The sequence below is a fragment of the Crotalus tigris genome, unplaced genomic scaffold (genome assembly GCF_016545835.1).
Source record: "Crotalus tigris isolate CLP2741 ecotype Arizona unplaced genomic scaffold, ASM1654583v1 scf7180000018224.911827, whole genome shotgun sequence".
NCBI classification, from domain to species: Eukaryota; Metazoa; Chordata; class Lepidosauria; order Squamata; family Viperidae; genus Crotalus; species Crotalus tigris.
The window spans coordinates 441177-464113 of NW_024096891.1; the positions used below are offsets into that span (position 1 = coordinate 441177).

General features: G+C 41.3%; 1 long non-coding RNA gene across 1 annotated transcript; it reads right to left on the reverse strand.

Annotated features, from left to right (window-relative positions):
• Positions 1 to 719: 719 nt before the first annotated feature.
• LOC120310551 lies at positions 720 to 21095 on the reverse strand. Its single transcript, XR_005557391.1, has 4 exons — positions 20929 to 21095; positions 16643 to 16744; positions 7807 to 7917; positions 720 to 1665 (listed from the first exon to the last, which is right to left on the reverse strand). It is a non-coding gene; the product is annotated as an uncharacterized LOC120310551 (long non-coding RNA).
• Positions 21096 to 22937: the final 1842 nt, after the last annotated feature.

The window sequence follows — 22937 nt, forward strand, 5'->3', positions numbered from 1 at the left end:
TGTTTCACTTAGCAACAGAAATTTTGTGCTCGGTCGCGGTCATAAGTCAAGGACTATCTGGAGTTGCCTATCATGCAACCAACTCTGGGCAACTCCAAATCAAAAGTTAAAACAACATATAAAACTTAAAACTACATATAAAGCTATTGGTCAAGGGCCTGAGGAGACCATGTGAAAAAATGATTACAAGTAGCTAGGTCTAGCAAACAAGTGATTTTCCTAAGTTTCTAATTGTGTATAAATTTGTGGTGGAAAGTACCACATATTAATTGTTGTTAAGAGTAAAAATACAAGTACAAAAGTACAAGTAGATAACAGGGTTGATCTGAAGCTTTTACTCTCTACGGTGCTTCTCTTTCTAGAAGTGAGCTGGAAGGATAGGATGGGATGGGATGGGATGGGATGGGATGGGATGGGATGGGATGGGATGGGATGGGATAGGATAGGATAGGATAGGATAGGATAGGATAGGATAGGACAGAACAGAAATAGACTAGACTAGACTACACTAGACTAGACTAGAACAGAACAGAACAGAATAGAATTCTTTATTGGCCAAGTGTGATTGGACACACAAAGAATTTGTCTCTGGTGCATAAGCTCTCAGTGTACATAAAAGTAACAAGTGATAAATCATGATTATATAATCATCAAATACATTCATCATAAATTATAAGATACAACACTCATAGGATAGTCATAGGATACTAAATAAGCAATCAAGGTAAATCATACTAGGATACTAAATAAAACAATACAAGAAACAAAGTTATAATTATAAGAAGATAAGAAACAGGTAATAAAGAAGACAAGAAGGATAACAGTAATACAGCCCTACTAGGTAGTTTGACAGTGTTGTGGGAATTAGTTGTTTAGCAGAGTAATAGCATGTGGGGAAAAACTGTCCTTGTGTTTAGTTGCTTTGGCGTGCAGTGCCCTGTAGCATCATCTTGAGGGAAGAAGTGGAAACAGTTTTATGTCCAGGATGTGAAGGATCTCTAGATATTTTCACAGCCCTCTTTCTGGCTCGTGCAATGGAAGGCAGGAGGAAGGATAGATTTTAGGATGCAGGACAAACTGAATGTTTTTTCCTGTCTACTCCAATGACTTGCTGCCCCCTTCAGATTTCTGTCACCCGAGGCAGCTGCCATGCCCAGCTTGCAGTAGAGCTGACTCTAGCAAGTGAGTGGGAAGGAAATACAGGTCAGTGACAATAAGGTGTTTTCCATCCCCAACTTTACCATGTTCACCAGGAAGGAAGGAAGATTTTATCAATTCACCATGTGATGTCTATCAATCCTAAATTCTTTCTCCCAAGATAGCAGGTAAGTACATCTTTAAAATCGGAACCCTTAAAAGTGCCAGGTGTGATACAGACTCACACTGCACTGCCCTTGACTCTGCACCCCAAAGTGTAGTCTTGACTGCTCAACCCATGAAAAAGTCACCTCTGTTGTGTCTTTAGCCAAACATTAGCAGGACCCGGGAAGCACCAAGGTGCATGAATTGAAGCCTTGGGAGGAAAGATCTTTCAGAAGAAGGCTGATGTTCCTAAATCAGATAAAAATAAAACTAATGAAGGCGAATATACATGTCCCAGGATAATGTTGCAGGATCCAATCTGGGTCGGTCCTCAGCAGGTAAAACCTTTGGTCCCAATGGATCCTGCAAGAATAACATTGAGGATATTTAGTGGAACTGGAAACTTCCAGCGTGAAAATCTCTGGAGCAGCCAAGTGCTACAGTATCCAGAGGGTCTTTATTGTCAAATTAAACCTCCTTTCCTGGAAACTCAGCTTCGTGTTACAATGTTCTACTTTTAAATCTTGACTGTCAGTGAAGAATGCAGTGCATCTTAAATGCTGGATTAATCTGAGGTGAAGGTTTCACCTATGGATACCGCTGCAAATAATTCTGCTAATTTTGATTCTGGAGGATTAACGGCTTTGCTAAATCTTCAGGCCAGGATAGATCAAGAAAGATCAATAAATACTTTCTGTTTTGAATTTTATGGTGATGTTTTGTGATCTTTTGTCCCTCCTTCCTTCCTTCCTTCCTTCCTTCCTTCCTTCCTTCCTTCCTTCCTTCCTTCCTTCCTTCCTTCCTTCCTTCTTTCCTTCCTTCCTTCCTTCCTGAATTTCAAATAAACATTATAATGATGTTGCTTGGATTTCTTCACATGGTCTCTTGTTATGTAACTGCTTTGGATTCTGTATATCTGTAAATAATCATCTTAAAATTAGGCTAATAATACATAAATAATAAAACAAGCATATCTTTTCCATGGAACTCATCTTCTCCCATGGAGCATGATTTTATATATCTGATGTCTGAAAGAAGTAAAAGGAATTCCAGGTCTGGCAGGATGGAGGGGAAAATGAACTTTGTCTAACAAAGCTTGCTGTTACACACCCCTGTCAGGCTAAAATCGAAAACATATGGTGACTAGAGGGAGAATGATGGAGGGAGAAAGATGAGAGCTTTCTTTTTTTAGGCCTTTCGTGTCTTTCTGAAAATGTCAACAGACAGCAAGAAAAATGTCAAGGAACAACGATATTCTGCGTGCTTGTTTGTGACATATTTACAAAGTCTTGGGAACAAGAAATAGCAAACTGGTGAACTGGAGACTGCTTTCCCTTCCCAATTAAAAATAATCTGAGCTGGCAAGGCTAAACCAACTCACACTGTGTATGACTTTAATACATCCAAGATGTCTCTCTCTCTCTCTTTCTCCCTTTCTCTCCTGCCTCCCTTCTTGCAATGTCAACATCTGGCATAAACTTTTCCATTCAAATTGTCCCTTTCAAAGCCGAACTGACATGGTTGAGAAGAGAAAACCTATTTTCCAAAGCATCTGAAGGCAAGACAAGAAACAACAGATGGAAACTAATCAGGGAGAGGACCCACCTAGAACTAAGGAGAAATATGCTGACAATTAGAACAATTGATCAGTGGAACAACCTCCCTCCAGAAGCTGTGAATGCTCCAACACTGGAAGTTTTTAAGAAGAGATTGGATAACGATTTGAATGAAAGGGTTTCCTACTTGAGCAGTGGGTTGGACTAGACGACCTCCAAGGTTCCTTCCAACTCTTTTACTTCATGTTCTAAGAGTGATAAATCAAAACCCAAAATAACATTTGGATACAGGTAATCCTTGACTTACAAACAGTCACTTAGTGACTATTCAAAGTTACACAAACCTATCCTGGGGCTATATATAACTCAGATTGGATGGTTTTTCACACCCACAGACACACAACCACAGTCATGTGATCAAACTTCACATGCTTGGCAATATATCCATCAAAACATCACCACTGAAACATGTTTCTTTGGTGGGCCTTCCTTGGAGGTTGTAACATTTACGTGGGCCTCCAAATAAATACATTTAAAACTGAGAGGTCAGTTCAGTATTGGAAATAAGGGAGTCCTTCTCTCTTACTTTTGGAGTCATAAAAATTCAATTTGGAGGCTAAAACAGTAGGTTATAGCCACAGTTTAGATCAGGGGTCTTCATACTTGGCCTGTTTATGACTTGTGGACTTCAACTCCCAGAATTCCTCAGCCAGCATACCTGGCTGAGGAATTCTGGGAGTTGAAGTCCACAAGTCATAAACAGGCCAAGTATGAAGGCCCCTGGTTTAGATTCTTGTTAAGTTATTGATTGTTGCATATTGCTGTCAGAATTTGTGTTGCAAGGTGGGTGGTAAATCTTCAATCACAGCATGAGGTCTATATATGTAATATTAGTACATTACATTTGTAATACAAGCATGATAAGTACTAAAAGGAAGAGATGTATAGCTTGCTTATTTTAATAAAAGTTAGAAAATATCCAGAGTTATAACTTCTTAGAAGTGTGGTTACCATAATCCAGGATGTTAATAAAACTTGCCTTATTTCTAATAGAGAATGAAGTGGATATATTTCACCACACCCTAACCAACTTTACTTTTGGAAAACAAAAGCAACTACTGTAAGCATGACCAAGATTATATTTTTACAAAGGAAAATCTTAAAATTCTGGTTGTTGTGCTTGTGTGAACATGCTAGAATTAATAACAAAAGCAAAGTTAGAGCATGAGAAAAAGAAACAACGTGATGTGCACTCTACTTTAAAATTCCTTCACATCTCATAAGATAAACAGCATCATAGTACTGAATTACATTTGCCACCACACGTAACACTCATTCGACACCCACCCTGCCAAATCTATGCCAGTGAAATTGCCTTCTCCCATCTGTGGCTAGTCAGAACAGAAGGAAGAGGACAATAAATGGATATTCCTTTCTTGATAGTTTACAATGATCGCTCTAGAAATGTTTTCTTGTTAGGGCAATTTGTTTTAGAAATTCTGTTTATGGAGCAGGGGTAGAAACTCATAACTTGACTGACTTCTAATTCATAGGAGAATGGAGATATCTTTCAAAGCCAATATTCTTTGTTAACAATCCTGAAATTAGACCCCATAGAACTGGATGATGTACACCAGTGTTTTTCAAACTTGGCAATTTTAAGATGTGTGGATTTTCAACTTCTAGAATTCCCTAGCCGGTATTTTGTGAGTTGAAATCCACATACAGTACCTTAAAATGGATGTGCATTAAGTTGCATTTGTATCAGCTCTTTCTCTAAGAAGCTGAAGGTGGTCCCCTATCCTTTTCTCTACACCATTAAATGCAGAATAGCCTTAAGTAATTTTCACACTAACGATTTATAGCAGTGATGGCGAACCTTTTAGAGACCAAATGCCCCAAAACCGCCCCGCCCGCCTCCACTCTGCCCCTGCCCTGCCCATTTGCAGGGCTACCCACTGCCTCCACGGCCCACCGCGGCAGATCACCCAGGCAGCCTTGTAGCGCCATGGCGGCTACATCCTCCATTTGTGTCCCACAGCATCATCTGCACATGACGGGGTGTGAGGGCGGAGTCTTGTCGCTGCTGCCCAGCTGCCATGTCCTTGGCTACGCTGCTCTGTGCGAGCCGCACCCAGGGGCGACTCTCCTCTGGAAGGGCTGCTGGTGAGGAGGGGGCTGCAGGGGGAGGCGGGGCTGGGGTGATGGCGCACATGCCCACAGAGATGGCTCTGAGTGCCGCCTCTGGCACGCATGCCATAGGTTCGCCACCACTGATTTATAGGGTCTTCACTGCATCCGACCATCACTAAAATGATATAAAGCCTGCCCACATTAATGTTAATTTGGCATAACAATGATTGGGTGACTCAGTCTAGTCCAGTGGTGTCCAACTTTGGCAACGTTAAGATTTGTGGACTTCAGCTCCCAGAATTCATGTTGGCTGACTTGGAAATTCTGGGAATTGAGGTCTACAAATCTTAAAAGTTGTTATGGTAGGACGCCCGTAGTCTAGAAGATATTGTGAACTGCTAGCATGAAATTGAGTTTGATGTGCTATCTGGCACATTATACAGAGAATAACAGAGAACTTTAAATCATGTTTCTTGTTAAACTGGCCACAGACCATTCTTTCTGACTAATATTTAGCCCCCTTTTCTATAGGACTCACGAGTCTTCAATCACAAATTCAAATTCAAATTCAAAATATTTATTACAGTACAATTAAAAATACACAGAAAGTATCTAGTTAAAAGTTCTAGAATAAAATAGTGACAAATAAATAAAATCTAAGTTAATGTCACAATTTAGCAGCCTATTTTTCAGTTGCACATAAACGACTAAGCTATAACGTAATATTAATCCTTAAATTGTAAAAGCTTAGAGTTATTAGGTGCTAAAAATACAAGAGGGTGATAATATCAAAAGATTCGGTGCATTAAATCTTGGCTTCTTTCTGTTATATAAACTGTAGTTCCCAGAATTCTCAGAAACTGTCATGCTGATTGAGACATTTTGGAATTTGTTGTGCACATCTGAAGTGTATTCATGTTTGGGAAGGCTGAACAATTGAAAAACCTCTTCCACGAAACTGCTAAAAGAATGTGGTTGGTTTTATTAAATATTGGAAAGGAAATATTCATAATTTCCAGTAAATCAGAGGATGTCCTTATCCGGCTATATTTATCTACAAGCTGGCTTTTTTCAAAAACTGTAAAATAAGGCCCGTTACACTGCATATTTTTTTTATGCACAAAAGCTTCAAGATAAATGACATATCTTCTTGATTGCTAGCTTCCCCTGGAAACAGAAAACATCAACGTGTTGTAACTCTCCTTGTGGAAAAAGAGAAACCTGTCCCACTTCCTGACCGTGGTTCTTTAGCTCAAGAAATTTTATTCTGGAGACAAGGGAGGACCTCTTCCTAATCCATTTATTTATTTATTTTATTTCACATGGTGTAACATAAGACAGGTGGTCCTCGACTTACGACCACAATTGAGCCCAACATTTATGTTGCTAAATGGGAAATTTGTTGAGTTTTGCCCCACTTTACAACTTTTCTTGCCACATTTTTTTAAGTGAATCACTGTGTTAGTAACACAGTTGTTAAGTCAGGGGTCTTCAAACTGGGCCCTTTTATGACTTGTGGACTTCAACTCCCAGAATTCCTCAGCCTGCGTGCCTGGCTGAGGAATTCTGGGAGTTGAAGTCCACAAGTCATAGAAGGGCCAATTTTGAAGACCCCTGTGTTAAGTGAATCTGGCTTCCCCATTGACTTTGTTTGTCAGAGGGTTCCAAAATGTGATCACATGACTCTGGGACACTGCAACTGTTATAAATATGAACCAGTTGTCAAGTATCTGAATATAAATCACGTGACCACAGGGATGCAACAACAGTCATAAGTGTGAAAAACGTCCATAAGTCACTTTTATCAGTGCTGTGGTAACTTTGAACGGTCACTAAATGAACTGTTGTAAGTCAAGGACTACCTGCACAGCATTAATGCATCTGAAAAGATCTGTTGTTTTATATCCATGCTGCTGCTTCATGCCGGGAGATCCTTGTGAAATCCAGCAGCCGGAGTGGGTAGAAACTATGTAGCCGTGACAAAGTCACGTTGCCTGGGATGCACCACAAGGAAGCTAATCTACATTGCACCCCTTCCTATTCCATAGGACAGTGGTAGCGAACCTATGGCATGCGTGCCAGAGGCGGCACTCAGAGCCCTCTCTGTGGGCACGCGCGCAGTTGCCCCAGCAGAGTTTGCCAGAGTAGCGAGCACGTAGTATTTGGAAGCAATGGCAAGAAGTGAGCGAGCAAGGGGTGTTGGCCACAAGGGATGCCCCGGAGATGGCGAGGGACTTGCCCCCGCTACCCTGGCCCCGGCCATGCTCACCCAGTCTGCCGTGACCACTGCAGCCACGCCCACCTAGTGGGCCACGCTCCCACGCCCTCCCTAAGGGCACCACAATACTGATGCAGCCCTGGCACTTTGCGATAAATAAGTGGGTTTTGGGTTGCAGTTTTGGCACTCGGTCTCTAAAAGGTTCACCATCACTGCCATAGGAGGACCCGACTGATTCACAATTTAATTTTTATTGTTTTTATTTTCAAGTTATATCCTGCTTCTTCTCTGGAGCTCAAAGGGGATTACCTCTTACTTAATATAACAGAATAGCAGAGTTGGAAGGAACTTTGGAGGTCTTCTAATTCCACCCCCTGCTTGGGCAAGTATTTTTAACAGGTTGTTTGCCAGAAAGACAGAACTCTCAAGAATAAGGATTCTCTGAACTTTCCTTGCAGAATGGCTATTAAAAGGGTGTTAAAAAGTGCTGAGAGGGATTTCTCGTATATAAATAAAGGAAAGATCAATGATATTCTGAATCAAGGTAGCAAAAGGTTTCAAGCCAAAATACTTAACAACAACAAGAGCTCCACTTACGTTTCAGACTGATTGAGACATCCTTTTGGCCTTTAGGTTACCTTTTCTTGAATTAAAAACAGCCCATTCAAACTTACCAGGGCCAGACAGTTCACAGAAATAGAGCAGCAACTGGGGAAAGGAAAAGGTGACGCGTTAAGAGAAATGCGTCATTACACAAAGAGATCAACAGAGGACATTGAACTAAAGATCCTGATCCTTGCAGAACATCTTACTGTAGGGGGAAAAAGCTGGAATAAGAAGACATGTACATCACTGCCGGCATTTCCTTCTTATGTGTCTTTAACTTTAAATCAGATTTAGGCCAGATGTCCTTTCAAATAAACTTCTGGTTCACAGCATGCCATCCTTCAGATGTGTTGGGAGCGACAATTGTCAGAGCAAATTCTACAGTAGGAGTTCAGTTGCTAACCATTGTGGGAAGAATCCAGAGAAAAAAAATATTTTGGGAAATATTAAAAAGGCAGAATATAGTTCCCCAAAGGGAGAATATAGTTCCCCAAAGGATTTAACCCCCTCCCCAAGTCTCTCTGCCCCAGACAGAAACCAGATCTGCAGAAATGCTGATGTGATAATCTTGTCAGAAAGATTGGAGTCAGGAAGCTGGGATTAGAAAGATCCCTAGAATCAAAAATCCCTCACACCAAAAATATCCAACAGTCATCAGCCACAGTCCCAGGGAAGCAGGATACGACCTTTGGGACATAATAAGATTAACCCACCACCATCAGTATACCAAAAGGGCACATTCAGATTCAGGTCAAAGGAACAACTCCAAACAAAAGCTCAAGAAGGTATAAAAACCCACTCCCTACTACCTGTGGTCAGGGTTTTTTTTCCAGAGCCATCTTTCTATCTGGCTCTCCTCTTCAATAAACTTCAACCTTCTTTCTAAAGCAGTCTCCATGTTGTTTATTTCCAGCTTGGATTGGATCCTGATGAAGATTTTTCCTTCAACACCATATTTGGAAAATATCATCATGAGTAACCAAACTATAGGTACTCTGCACAAAAACCAATCTGAATAATGGGTAATTTTGTGAAATTCTCTCTTCAAAATGCATGAGATAGAACTAGGCTTACCTATGTTTCTAAACCTGACATTACAGGTAGCCCACAAGCCCCAAATTTTTGTTGCTAAGTGAAACATTTGTTAAAGTGAATTTTGCTGCATTTTATGACTTTTCTTGCCATTGTTGTTAACTGAATCCCAGCAGTTGTTAAGTTAGTAACACGGTTGTTAAGTGAATCTGCCTTCCTCGTTGACATTGCTTGTCAGAAGGTTGCAAAAGGGATCATGTGATCCCCGGGGACACTGCAACTGTCATAAATATGACTCCGTTGCCAAGCGTCCGGATTTGGATGACATGACCAGGGGGATGCTGCAATAGTCATAAGTGTGAAAAATGTCACAAGTCACTTTTTTCAGTGCCGTTGTAACATAAACGGTCACTAAATGAACTGTTGTAAATCGAGGACTACCTGTATTTTATTTATTGGATTATTTTAGACCCAGTGCCACTTCTTGCTGCCGTACGTCAGTTGGGCACTACCTATCCTGGGTCTTGGGAAGAAATGTTGCTAATCATCTGGTTGCAAAAGGTGATCACATATCCCCAGGGACACTGCAATTGTCATAAATATGAACCAGTTGCCAAGCATCTGAATTTTGATCTCATGATCATGAGGATGCTGCAAAGGTCGTAACTGTGAAAAAGCATCATAGTCACTCTTTTCCGTTATGCCGTTGTTACTTTGAACGGTCACTAAACAGACTGTTGGACTTTCATGGTAAGAAGTTGCATTCTTGTTTTTAACCTGCCTTTCACAGCAGAATATATCGAGAGAATCATGAAAAGAGAAATGCTGGATGCAGCGCTGGGAAAACATAGCAGTGTTGTTGTTGTTTTTTAAAAAAAAGCCACTTCAACACACTTTTCACTTCAAACGATGGTATGAATAATGCCTTACAGTGACAATGCCAAGCTTTTTCAACTTATGCACCAGAAAATATTCCAGTAAAAAAACAGTGGGGGCGAGAAATGTGGTGGTGGGGGTAGAGAGATGGATCATCAGTCACTTAATCATAATTGCAGCAGCCATTGTTCTCTTTTTCCCAGAGGCTATTCAATCTGGAACTGTTTTCCTTTCTTAGCTGTTTGCTGGCAATTTTCTGACGGTTTCTTCTCTTTTTCCTTTCCACCTACATCAGCATGTTGTTAAACTGCATTGTTGCTGCACACAGCACGCACCTCAAGCCATACCTTCTTGGCAACGTTTCCTTCGACAACTGCCTCATTCTGAACCTGCCAGCAAGCGATGATCAAAGAATGGAGTAACTTTAAAATAATAATAATAATAACAGCAACAACTAGCACACGCTTCTCCAAGTAGCCGTTGCTGAATCTATGCACCTTGTGACAGAAGTCGCTAAGGGTTTTCTGTTCTTCTTATATGGTAATCAGATTCAATGTTTTCTAGATCTGACCCCAAAACACCTCAGCTGTTCCAGAAAAGGGAAGTAATTTAAGAGAAAAGGAAGAGAAATTTGACCAGGAAAGAAAACAAGGGTGACAGGTGTTCTAAAATGCAAATCCACCAGAAGCGAGGAATCAGATGGCACAATCCCAAGATTTATTTATATATTTGTATCCCACCTTTGTTAGGGACATGATGGCCCAATCGTTAAAGACACTGAGTTTGTTGGCTGGAAAGCTAATAGCCTGGGTTTGAGACCCGAGCGCCACACCACAGGATGAATTCCCATTCTTTGCCCCAGCTCCTGCCCACCTAGCAGTTTAAAAGCATGCAAATGCAAGTAAATTAATAGGTACCACTTTGGCGGGAAAGTAACAGCGTATAGCCATACTGTGGAAAGCCACGCTAGTCATAAAGCAGGTCATCATGTAATTGTGCCCAGCTTAATGATCTTTTTTTGCGACAAGTTGTTAAATGAAAAGTCATAAAGCAAATCTATATTCACCAATGGGCGCTTTCTGCCAGAAATAAATACCAGACACTGCCAAAAAATGCCAAAAACCTCAGCCATGTAACAATCATACTATAAATGTGTCAAAACCTGGTAGCAAGTAGCTCTGAGGAGATGCATCATACCTGAGTGGTCGCTAAGCAACTGGTCGTTAAGCGAGGACTTCAGGTACTGTTTCTTGCAATCTCAACTGTCTGACACCTACTTACAGATCTGACTTGAATCTTGGTTTCCACAAAACCCATTTTGAAGTCCCAAATTTCCTGGGAGTTCCTTGAACCCAATCTCATAAAGGGGGCTGCATAGGATGGGCCTGTGTCCTTCCTGTTAGACGACAATCCTTTATCACAGTGGTTTTCAAACATTTTGGCATCAGGACTCCTTTGCATTCTTAAAAATTGAAGTCCCCTCAAACAATAATTACGATATTTGACATTAAAACTGAGAAATGTTTGAAATATTTACTTGACTTTGTGAACCTCCAAGAGAGTCTTGAGGAACTCCTGGTGATCTCCACACCACACTTGAAGAACCTCTATCTTATTCCAAGGGCTGTCAGGAGAAAATCCTCAGAAGACAATCCCCATTTTGAAATTCTGCCCACTTAAAAGAGGAAAAGAAGAGAGGGAAAAAGCTCTCTCTCAAAGGAGGAAATACCCAACAAAAGTCCCAATGGAGTGTTGCGTTTCTGTTTAAATGTTAGTAATGATTTCTTAATGTTATTCTCATTTTTATCCTCTCTTAGGGAGGCATTTCATCTGAGTTACTGACGCATGAGTGCTTGTCCTGACAGATTTGCACTGGAGAGCACTATGCATCATCGCAATATTTTTCAGTGACGTCAAATCACTGCTGAGACTTTTTTTTAAAAAAATGATTGCGCAGAAACAAATGAGCTGCCATTTCACAGAGCCCATTTCACACATTTGCAGTTTATTAGATTTGGCTAATGCACATGTTAGCCATTATATATATACACATACAGAGGGAGAGAGGGGGAGAGGGGGAGAGAGAGAGAGAGAGAGAAAGAGAGAGAGAGAGAGAGAGAGAGAGAGAGAGTTGTTCCATTTTGTTCCATTTCTGGAACATAACGGGCAGCCCCTAAACCAACTAAATCTATTCAAAATATGCTCAGAAAACCCAACAACCAATGGAGATAAATTAAGAGTTGTCTTACAACATATAATTGCAAAAATCACATTGGACGGCAAAGAGGCAGAACACTGAGAGAATATGCCCATGAACATCAACCGGCAGTCACCAAATATGATGACACCTTCCTAATTCCACAACATACCAATGAGTTCAAACACAATTTCAGTTGGGAAACTGTAAATTTGTTAGAACAGTGTTCCTCAATCTTAACAACTTTAAGATGTGTGGACTTCAACTCTCAGAATTCCACAGCCAGCCATAATTCTGGAAGTTGAAGTCTACACATCTTAAAGATGCCAAGATTGAGAAACATTGTCTTAAACCAAACCAAATCCTATCAATTATGGGTGCTGAACTAGGATAGGAAGAACAGGACATACCTGAAATGAAAAGCATATGAATTTCAAAGCATGTTCTCAAGAAAAGTGAATCTATGGTCCTCAGCCTGTCTTCAAAACCTACATGCAAGCAATCACATAGCCCACCTATCTCCACTTGGGAATTATAGGAATCAGAGTCCCTGCATATGTGTCAAACTGGGGTTGCTGTCATGGGAAAATGCTGCCAATTATTCACATTTTGCCAAATCTGTATCAGTATTAAAGACAACACTAATTTTCCAAGTGACTTGGAAGTAATATTAACGAAGCACTTTCAAAGACAAAAGGAAAGAGGCAGTGTGTGTAAAACCAGTGTTTAGATCAGTGTTTCTCAACCTTGACAATTTTAAGGCATGTGGACTTCAACTCCCAAAATTCCACAGCCAGCATTGCTGGCTGTGGAATTCTGGGAGTTGAAGTCCACATGCCTTAAAATTGTCAAGGTTGAGAAACACTGGTTTAGATGATGGGAATAGCCTGAAGGGCATTGTCTCACACTAATAAATGAGGCCATAAACTGAATTATGGCCCAGATTAGTAACTTAGTTATCCAAAGAGAAATGTCATTTATAAAGCTTAATGCTCTTATTGCACAAAATAAGAAGAGGGCATTGGATTCCCATTTCAAAAACTGGTTTTTAAGGGGCTTGTCAATCTTAGGAATCAATATAAACCTGAAGTCAGGTATTGCTTGCTTTAAATTGTGGATTTTAACTCTTCCCAAAGGTTTAATAAATAAGAAAAATCCAAAGGATGGGGCATCTTTTAGGGCAGAAAGATCTGAATTTTTAAAGTGGTGCAAGATAACTGTGGTTCATAAATATGAGTCAGTTGCCAAGCATCCCAATTTTGATCACAGAATAACAGAATAATGGAGTTGGAAGATCTTCTAGTTCAACTTCCTGCTCAGGCAGGAAACCCTATACCATTTCAGACAAATGGCTGTCCAGTCTCTTCTTAAAAATCTCCAGTGTTGGAGCATTCACAACTTCTGGAGGTAAGTTCTTCCACCGATTAATTGTTCTGATTGTCAGGAAATTTCTCCCTAGTTCTAGGTTGCTTCTCTCCTTGATTAGTTTCCATCCACTGCTCCTTCTCCTGCCTTCAGATACTTTGGAGAATAGCTTGACTCCCTCTTCTTTATGGCAATCCGTTAGATATTGGAAGAATGCTATCATGTCTAGTCCTTCTTTTCATTAAACTAGGCATACCCGATTTCAGCAACCATTCTTTATATGTTTTAGGCTTTAGCTTCCAGTCCCTTAATCAACTTTGTTGCTCTTCTCTGTATACTGTACTCACATAACCATGGGGATGCTGCAGTGGTCGTAAGTGTGAAAAAGTCATAAGTCATTTTTTCCAGTGCCACTGTAACATTGAACGGTCACTAAATGAATGGTTCAAGCACTATTTGTGTTCAAAAGCAAAGCAAAGTACACAGCAGTCTGGCCCAACCACTTCCATCTGCTCCTAAAGAATCAAAGCTGGAACACACATGTGCAGGCTGGGAGTGACAGGAAGACAACTTCATCTATTTCTATGCTCAGGAAGCCAGGCATGGCCTGGTGATGGAGCAATCAGGAAGCGCATATCTGCCCTTCCTGAAAATTTTTGGTCTTTCTTTGGAATTCCTCTGATGTTTCTTCTGGAAAAGAAGAAGGAGTCTCCACTTATACTGATAAAATCTGCTGGCTGCTACAAAGAACAAGTTCCATTAGACCTCCTTTGCAAGCCAGACTGGCCCCAAATAATTCACTAACTAATGACATTTCCCCAATGGATGAATTAAAGTGTTCCCCACCCATCCTTGAGACAGCAGAAAAGAAGACCAAGGTGGCATTTGCTGGTGCCACTGCTGATCCCTATCCATGCCAACACAAGGATAAAATGTCTCTGCCTCTTGTGTTATGGGATCACAATGCTGTAAATGTTTCATTACAGGTAATAATAATGATGATGATGATGATGTTGTTGGAAGGGACCTTGGAGGTCATCAAGTCCAACCCCTGCTCAGGAAGGAAACCATTTCGTACAAATGGCTGTCCAGTCTCTTCTTAAAAACTTCCAGTGTTGGAGCATTCACCACTTCTGGAGGCAGGTTGTTCTACTGGTTAATTGTTCTAACTGTCAGGAAGTTTCTCCTTAGTTCCAGGTTGCTTCTTTCCTTGATTAGTTTCCATCCGTTGCTTCTTGTCCTGCCTTCAGGTGCTTTGGAGAATAGCTTGACTTCCTCTTCTTTGTGGCAACCCCTGAGATATTGGAACACTGCTATCATGTCACCCCTAGGCCTTCTCTTCATTAAACTAAACATACCCAATTTCAGCAACTGTTCCTTATATGCTTTAGCCTCCAGTGCCCTCCAGTTGACTTAAAAACCGCAGTGGAGCCCAAAATTAGGAACTGGGCCATACAAATGAGCAAAGCTTCATCTGCACATGCATGGGATCTAGGCAGTGCATAAAATCACACACAAACACACACACACACACACACACACACGCACACACTGGTCCCTGATGCCTAAGAGGTAGTTTGAGCCCCTGCTCTATAGGGTAGAAAATTAAACATGGCCTCTTTCTACAAATTTGAATGCATGTTTACAAGTAGTTCTCGATTTATGACTAGTCACTTAGCATCCATTCAAACTTACAATGCACCCTAAAAGGGGGACTTGTGAACCTGCTTCGCACTTCCAATGTCTGCCCCCCCCCCAGTCATTCAGCAACCAGCTCAAATTTAAAGCCACTAGCATCAGCCCGTGGTCACGTGATCCCGATTTACAATGTTTTCGCTGGAAACGGGCATTCACTTCCAGTGTCATCAAAGATTGCCCTTTATGAACAATTTAACACTTTAAAGCTATTAAAAAATGTAAAACGACTGCCACGTTTGCTTTATGACCAACACATTTGCTTATCAGTCACCAAAAAAAGCCATAAAATCAGGTCCAGTCATGTGGTGGCCCACTTTATGACAATCATGACTTATGACCATAATAGGTCAGGGGTAGGCAACCTTGGCTCTTTTATAACTTGTGGACTTCAACTCCCAGAATTCCTGAGCCAGGCTGGCTCAGGAATTCTGGGAGTTGAAGTCCACGAGTCATAAAAGAGCCAAGGTTGCCTACCCCTGACTTACGTAAACTTGCATATGGACTTAAAATAAGAAAACATGCATATGTATGGCAGATGCAAAAATTAGGAGCCCCCATCCCTCAGTGTTTTTCGCCACTTCCTTTGAAACAAGGAGCAGCTTTTAGATACTTCCTTTGAACAGATCTTATGATTTTTGCTTTTGGATGCTCTCCCCCATCCCCCCACACACTCATTTTAGAAATTTGTTGGTCTATTCCAAAGGCATTTTAGCATCTGTTTACCCCCTTATGCGTTCTAACATGAACTCAGTTCAGTCTAATTTGTACACTTATAGGATCTAGTTGACATCTCCCTTTATGACATGTTTGTCTTTACCATTACTTGCTGAATAGGCTGGGTTAATGTTAGAGATAGGCAGTGCTCTCAGTGATTCCAGAAAGGTGCTTTTGGATATTACTAAGGACCACATGATCCCAATAAGGCTGCTTTAGCAATAGCACTTAGACTTATATACCACTTCATAGTGCTTTACAACCCTCTCTAAGCAGTTTATAGAGTCAGCATGTTCCCATAACAGTCTGGGTCCTCATTTTACCGACCTTGGAAGGATGGAAGGCTGAGTCAGCCTTGAATCCCATCAGGATCGAACTCCAGGCTGTGGGCAGAATTTGCTTGCAATACTGCATTCTAACCACTGCGCCACCAGGACTCTTAAAAAGTTGGTAACAAATACTACGTTCATACTCCTGTGTACTCCAAAACTTCTCAAATAATTTCCAAATTGCTGAAGGACTCTAATTGTTTTTGCTGTTGTTTTTTTTATATCTACTTTCTAGTTATTCATTTGTCTGTTTCCTGATTTTTTTTACAAAAAGTAATGATGTGTGATAGCTGGTTTAGAAGCTAAACAGATGGGGAAAATAAGTTGATTAAAAACAAAGAGTATCTGTGTGGTTATTATGAGGTTCTGTTCCAGGTAGCAAAAGAATTTGTGTTGGTGTGTGTGTATGTGTGTATATGTCTCTTGCCTTGTGTATGTCTCTATGTGTGTATCATATCACAGAACTTCACTTGGAACCTTTACTAAAAACTCTGCACCCTTAGCTGAAATCTGAAATTGTTTTCTTAATAGAAGTCAGTTGGCTGGCTCCAGAAAATTTGGTAGCAAAACACAGTTAAAGATTAATAGCAATATAAAAAAAATGACTTCACCTTACCTTAAATGTCCTATCCATGCACTACCATCATTAACTAAGATGATCAAAGGACTGGAGACTAAAACATACGAAGAACAGCTGCAGGACTTGGGTTTGGCAAGTCTAAAGAAAAGAAGAAACAGGGGCAACATGATAGCAGTATTCAAATATTATTCTCCAAAGCACCAGAGGGCAGGACAAGAAACAATGGTTGGAAACTGAACAAAGAGAGAAGCAATCTGGAATTAAGGAGAAACTTCCTGACAGTGAGGACAATTAACCAGTGGAATAGCTTGCCTCCAGAAATCATGGGCACTCCATCACTGGAAATTTTTAAGAAGAGGCTAGACCACGGGTCGGCAACCTACGGCTCTGGAGCCGCATGCGGCTCTTTCAGCCTTCTACTGTGACTCCAATCCTCTTTCGCCATTTGCAGAGACAGAGAGAGGCACTTGCGCTTCGCTTCCCTTCTCCATGGGAGAAGTACGGCCAGGAAGTCCCTTTCCCAGGCTGGCCCCGTCCGAGGCGCACATGGCCGGGGAGCCGCACAGGGCAGCCCCAGGATCCACCCCTGGGAGCGGCCCACTGGAGCCTCCACTGAGCGGGCCAGCCCTCCCGCAAGCTGCGGCCCCGAGGGAGCACAGCCCCTGCGATCCCCAGATGGCGCTACTGTTGGCCCCACTGGCCAGGAAGGCGCGCTGGAGTCCCGGCTGCTGAGAAGGCGATTGGCCTGCTCCTCTCCCATCACCCAGAAGAGGTAAACAATTAATCCCCAGTGCCGGGTTTTCCCTGCATGCAGGGCTTAAATTGGTGGCGGACACGCAGCAAGGGAGGGAGTGGGAGAGAGAGAGGGAGAGGAAAGAGAGAGAGAGAGAGAAAGAGAGAGGGGGGGAGGGATGGAGGAAAGGAGGGAGGAAGAGAGAGGAAAGAGAAAATATGAATATATGTTGTCTTTACTGGACTTTTAGTAAAGAACGTTTAATGAAATATTTTGATTTTTTTAATTAAGAGATGAGGTATGGAGATAATTATGCTGTATTTAAAGATGGTAGATAAGCTACTAAAATTGTTTTCACCTGTTGGGATGAAGGAGAAAGTTTTTTTCCCTCTTTCTCCTGCATAAAAAATTGTGTTTTTTTGTAGCAGTTCATTGATTTCATAAATGCAACACACTATAGTTTTTTATACATAGTATAAAGGTAAAAAAGGATATATGCAGTGTTATCTTTATTTTAGATATCAAAAGAGTTTTATGGCTCCCAATGTTTTCTTTTCTGTGAGAAATGGGTCCAAGTGAGTATTTAAGGTTGCCGACCCTTGGGCTAGACCAGGGATAGTCAACCTTGGCTCTTTTATGACTCGTGGACTTCAATTCCTGGCTCAGGAATTCTGGGAATTGAAGTCTACGAGTCATAAAAGAGCCAATAGGAATTGTCCAGGCTGTCTCTGCCCTGCTGAGCCTGCCAAAAGTCCCATTCTGCAAACGGTGCTGCAAGTTGTCTGCAGCGAAGGTGAGCTGTCTGGAAGTTTCCACTCCTCCCTGCTGAGCAACTACTAAAAATGTAAGCAAAAGAGGGCCATGGTTGGGAGGTGGGAGGCCGGCAGGCGCAGGGAGGGTTGCTGGCACGTGTGGGGCCCGGCGAGTGCCTTACCTCCCTTGGGCTGGGCCAGCTGGTAGCCAAGGCCGTGGTCGGCCTGCGCCGTCTCTGCCACTTGCCAGCTACGCCTCGGCTGGTTGGGTAGTCCTCGACTTACGACCGGTTGGGGGTCGCGGCATTAAAAAGGTTGAGAACCACTGGGCTAGACAGTCATTTATTTGAGATGGTATAGGTTCTCCTGCTTAAGCGAGAGGCTGGACTAGAAGACCTCCAAGGTCCCTTCCAGCTCTATTCTATTCAATTCTAATGTCGTGCAATAAAATAATTGCCCATTCCTGAGAACCCAACTGGAAAATAAAAGTGGGGGCATATTTTCAACGGAAAATTCAAATTTTCTTCCAGGCTCTCTATCCCTATTAGACTCACATGTATATTTTGAATCAGGATTAAGACTGGTGGGAAAGGATAAATCCTTCAGGCATAAATCTTCAGTGTGGATTGAGTTGGTTGAGAAAATCAGGGGTGATTTATTGGAGATTAGCAGATCAGAGTTGAGGAATGTAAAGAGCTTTATGTCAGTATCCCTCCCTGAAAATTTGGTTCAGAATTAGGCCTGCTCAATTACATGCATACAAGAAAAGAAATGGAAAATGAGACGCTCACATTGCTTTTCCCTTTTAACAGGAATGAAAACAGATGTAAGGAATGAGGCCTGGAAAGCATCTCCTTTTTACATGTTAGTTCTGATCTCCTTAGTTTAAAAGGAGTGGGCAGAAAATGCTTAAAATATATCTATCTAGGTTAGAGAAAGCATTATTGTAGCTAAGTGTTCCTTGTGGACATTGTGCTTGAAACACTGTACTTTGGTCTTTCATAATCTCAGATGAAATACTATAGACCAGAGGTCCCCAACCTTTTGGGCACCAGGGACCAGTTACCGTAAATGCCGGCGTATAAGGCGACTTCCGCGAGCGCTGAAATCGGCGCCAAAGACGGGGGTCGTCTTATACGCCGAGTCGTCTTATACGCCGGAAATACTGGTAGTTTCCGGCGTATAAGACGACATTCTAAGAATGCGGCCCGGCTATAAAGACGGGGGTCGTCTTATACGCCGGGTCGCCTTGTACGCCGGCATTTACGGTACATGAAGAGAGGTTTTTCTGAGGCCAGGAGGGGACGTGGTTTTGTGTGCTGCCTGCATCCCACGGATGGGGCTTTCCTTGTGTGTGTGGACCAGTTGCTGGCATGCTGCGGCCCAGTACTGGTCCACAGACTGGGGGTTGGGGACCCCTACTATAGACAGAATGGCTTGGCTTGGCAATCATAGAACCATCATGGCTGAACGGATTCTGGAGCAAATGACATTGGATGAGATCTGGGATTATAAACAAAGTGGCCCTTTAGTCAGGCCTGATTTAGGTTACACTTATAAGAAAGGAATGGCAAGTGAGACATTAGGAGGAAGTTTCCTGACAATAAGAGTTACTGGCCAGTGGAACCAGCTGCCACATTAAGTGCTGAATTCTCATTCACTAGAGCAGGGGTGTCAAACTACCGGCCCATGGGCCGATGCAAAATGCGCCCACCCCATTACCAGCAATGGAAAAAAAGTCAAGGTACGTCACAACACGTCACGTGATGTTGCGAGTTTGACACCCCTGCACTAGAGATAGTCCTCAACTTACAACTGATCACTTGGTGACCATTCAAAGTTACTACGGACCTACCAGGAGGGCTAATTATGATCCAGATTCAAAATTATGACAGCTGGTCTCCTCCATGCTCATACATCTACAGCTCTTGGCAATGTACCACGATCACATGACTGCATTTTATAATAGTTTTGCCCAAAATCATCATTTATTTCTGATTCAGGGGAAAAACTCACCCAGCATTGTCCGAAAACATTTTCTATGGTTATGTGGCCAGCATGACTATAAGCCAAAGGCGTACAGAATGCTATTGCCTTCCCACCAAAGTGATACCTATTTATCTACTCGCATTTGTATGCTTTTCAACTGCTAGGTGAGCAGGAGCTGGGGCAAGGAACGGGAACTTACTCCTTTGTGCGGCCCTCAGGTCTCAAACCCGGACTGTCAGTTTTGCAGCTGACCAGCTCAGCATCTTTAACCTCTGAGCCACCGAACCCTCTCTTTTTTTTTCACAATCTCCAATTAAATTGGAGACCACTCTGGAGTGTCTAAAAGGCAAATGCAATCATATTAATTGCAATCCCTTTTAAAGCGATAGCCAAGATCTAGAGCAGTGGTTCTCAACCTGTGGGTCAGGACCCCATTTGGGGTCGAACGACCATTTCACGGGGGTCGCCAAACAACGCAGTCCGCCATTTTTTCCCCCTTTTCCTTAGCTGTGCTACTCCCTTTTATTCTATTGGCTTTTGAAAGCCAATAGAATAGACTCTCTTGAATAGAGTCTAATTCTATTGGCTTTCAAAAGCCAATAGGAATTGTCCAGGCTGTCTCTGCCCTGCTGAGCCCACCAAAAGTCCCATTCTGCAAACGGTGCTGCACCACTTGAGTAGTCCTCGACTTACGAACGGTTGGGGGTCACGGCATTAAAAAGGTTGAGAACCACTGATTTAGAGGCAGTCCTATGTGCAAACACATTATCGCCCCAAAAGACTAGAAATATATCAGTGTTGAGAAGAGGGCAAGGGAAATTTGACTGTCCCAGTGTGAGTGCTCTTACCTTCTACGACCAGCTTGGCTGGTTTATTCCTTCTCGTGCACTTTCTAATTAAAACCAATTGCTGAGCATTCATAAAATATACAATCGGTATTCTGATGACTGCAGGCAGATGCATAGCCCTGTTTTTTTTTTCTCTCTCTCTCCGGTGAAAGGAGCTTCAGCAAACACAGCCACGTCAGGTCTCGTTTCTTTCTTCACATTTCACTACAGGCCTTTGTCAGGTCAATGACTCTTTTAAAAATAAGGAAAACATGGATCCATGCCCAGCTTAGATCTTGCTGACAATGCAGTTCCTTTAAGTAGGTATGGAACACTGCTACAACCCAGCGGAAGAGAGAGAGAGAGAGATTAAGTTCTGCAATCCATTATGTTGCATTTAACGGTACATTTAAACCTATAACCTTATCCAGACATTTGTAAATGGTAAAACACGTGGGACATGCCATATGAGCTTTTTAACTACATCAATGTGGATTTGTTTTTTGACTGTTAATTAAAATTAAAAAAAATCTTTTCCCGGTCTGGATGTGGTTGCCTTTACTTCCTCGTCTGCCTCTCTATTCTTCGTCATTTTAACAATTCTGAATCTAGTTATTGACAGAGAAATATGATGGTTCATCATAAAATCTTTTTTTTTAAGTATTTTATTAGTTTTTTATCATTACAATTCATTTGGGCTTAATGAACAACATGTTGTTTGGGTTAATTTTTGCTCAGTCTTAAAACTTAAGTTCTTACTCTCTATCTCGTTTTTCCAACCATTGATAAAATAGGTTCCATGTTTGAAAGTATTCTGTATCTTCTTTTCCTTTAATTCTCAAGGTGAGTCTATCCATTTCCCCACAATCCAGTATTTTCTTAATTATCGCTTCCTCCGATGGTATTCTCTCATTTTTCCAGTGCTGCGCAAATATAATCCTCGCTGCTATTAATACATATAATATACATTGTGTTTATCAATTTTTTCTGGCATTAAAAGTTCAGGTTTAAAATCTACGTGTTTCCCTAACATCTTTTCTAACTAAGTGTGTGTATTTCTGTCCAATTCTTTCTTTCTTTCTTTCTTTCTTTCTTTCTTTCTTTCTTTCTTTCTTTCTTTCTTTCTTTCTTTCTTTTTTTCTTTTTTGCTTTAACACATGTCCACCACAAGTGATAATATGTACTGGAATTTTGATTGCATTTCCAACATTTACTAGACATATTTTTAAACATTTTTGCTAATCTAACAGGTGGAAAATGCCATCTATAAAACATTTTATATAAGTTTTCTTTATACGAAGTAGCCATTGTCAGTTTATAATTTCTTTCCCAAATATTTTGCCATTTCTGTAATTCTATATTATATCCAAAGTTTTTTGCCCATATAATCATTGTTTCTTTCACTTGTTCGTCTTGCATTTTTAAATTCAATAAAAAAATTATACATTTTTAATCATTTTTTCATCAGACATCAACCACACCTGATCAAACATTGTCTGGTCCTTATAAAAACCATATGTTTTAACATCTTTGTCGTATCTCAATTGCATTTGTAATTGGGGCCACCATGATAAGTCAACACCTTGGTCTTCTAGCTCTTGTTTAGATTTTAATTTTCCATCTGTATTCAGAATCTCCTTATATGTTAAATTTTTTTCAAATTTAACTAGGTTTGGGTGAGCAAAAGCTTCCATCACTGATAGCTATCCTGGGATAAATTTTTGGTTTTATCTTTTCCCATACAGATAATAATGCATTTCTTATATAATGGTTTTGAAAGTATTGTTGAATGAAAAATCTTCATCATGGTTCAGTCCAAGCCAGGAATAAACAACATGGCCACTGCTTTAGAAAGAAGGTTGCAGTTTATTGGAGAGGAGAGCCAGACAGAGAGATGGCTCTGGAAGAAAAGAGACCAAGCACATGTAGGGAGTGGGTTTTTATACCCTCTGGAGCCTTTTGTTTGGAGTTGATCCTGTGGCATGAACTTTGACCTGAGTCTGAGTGTGCCCTTTGGCATCCCTGGGTTG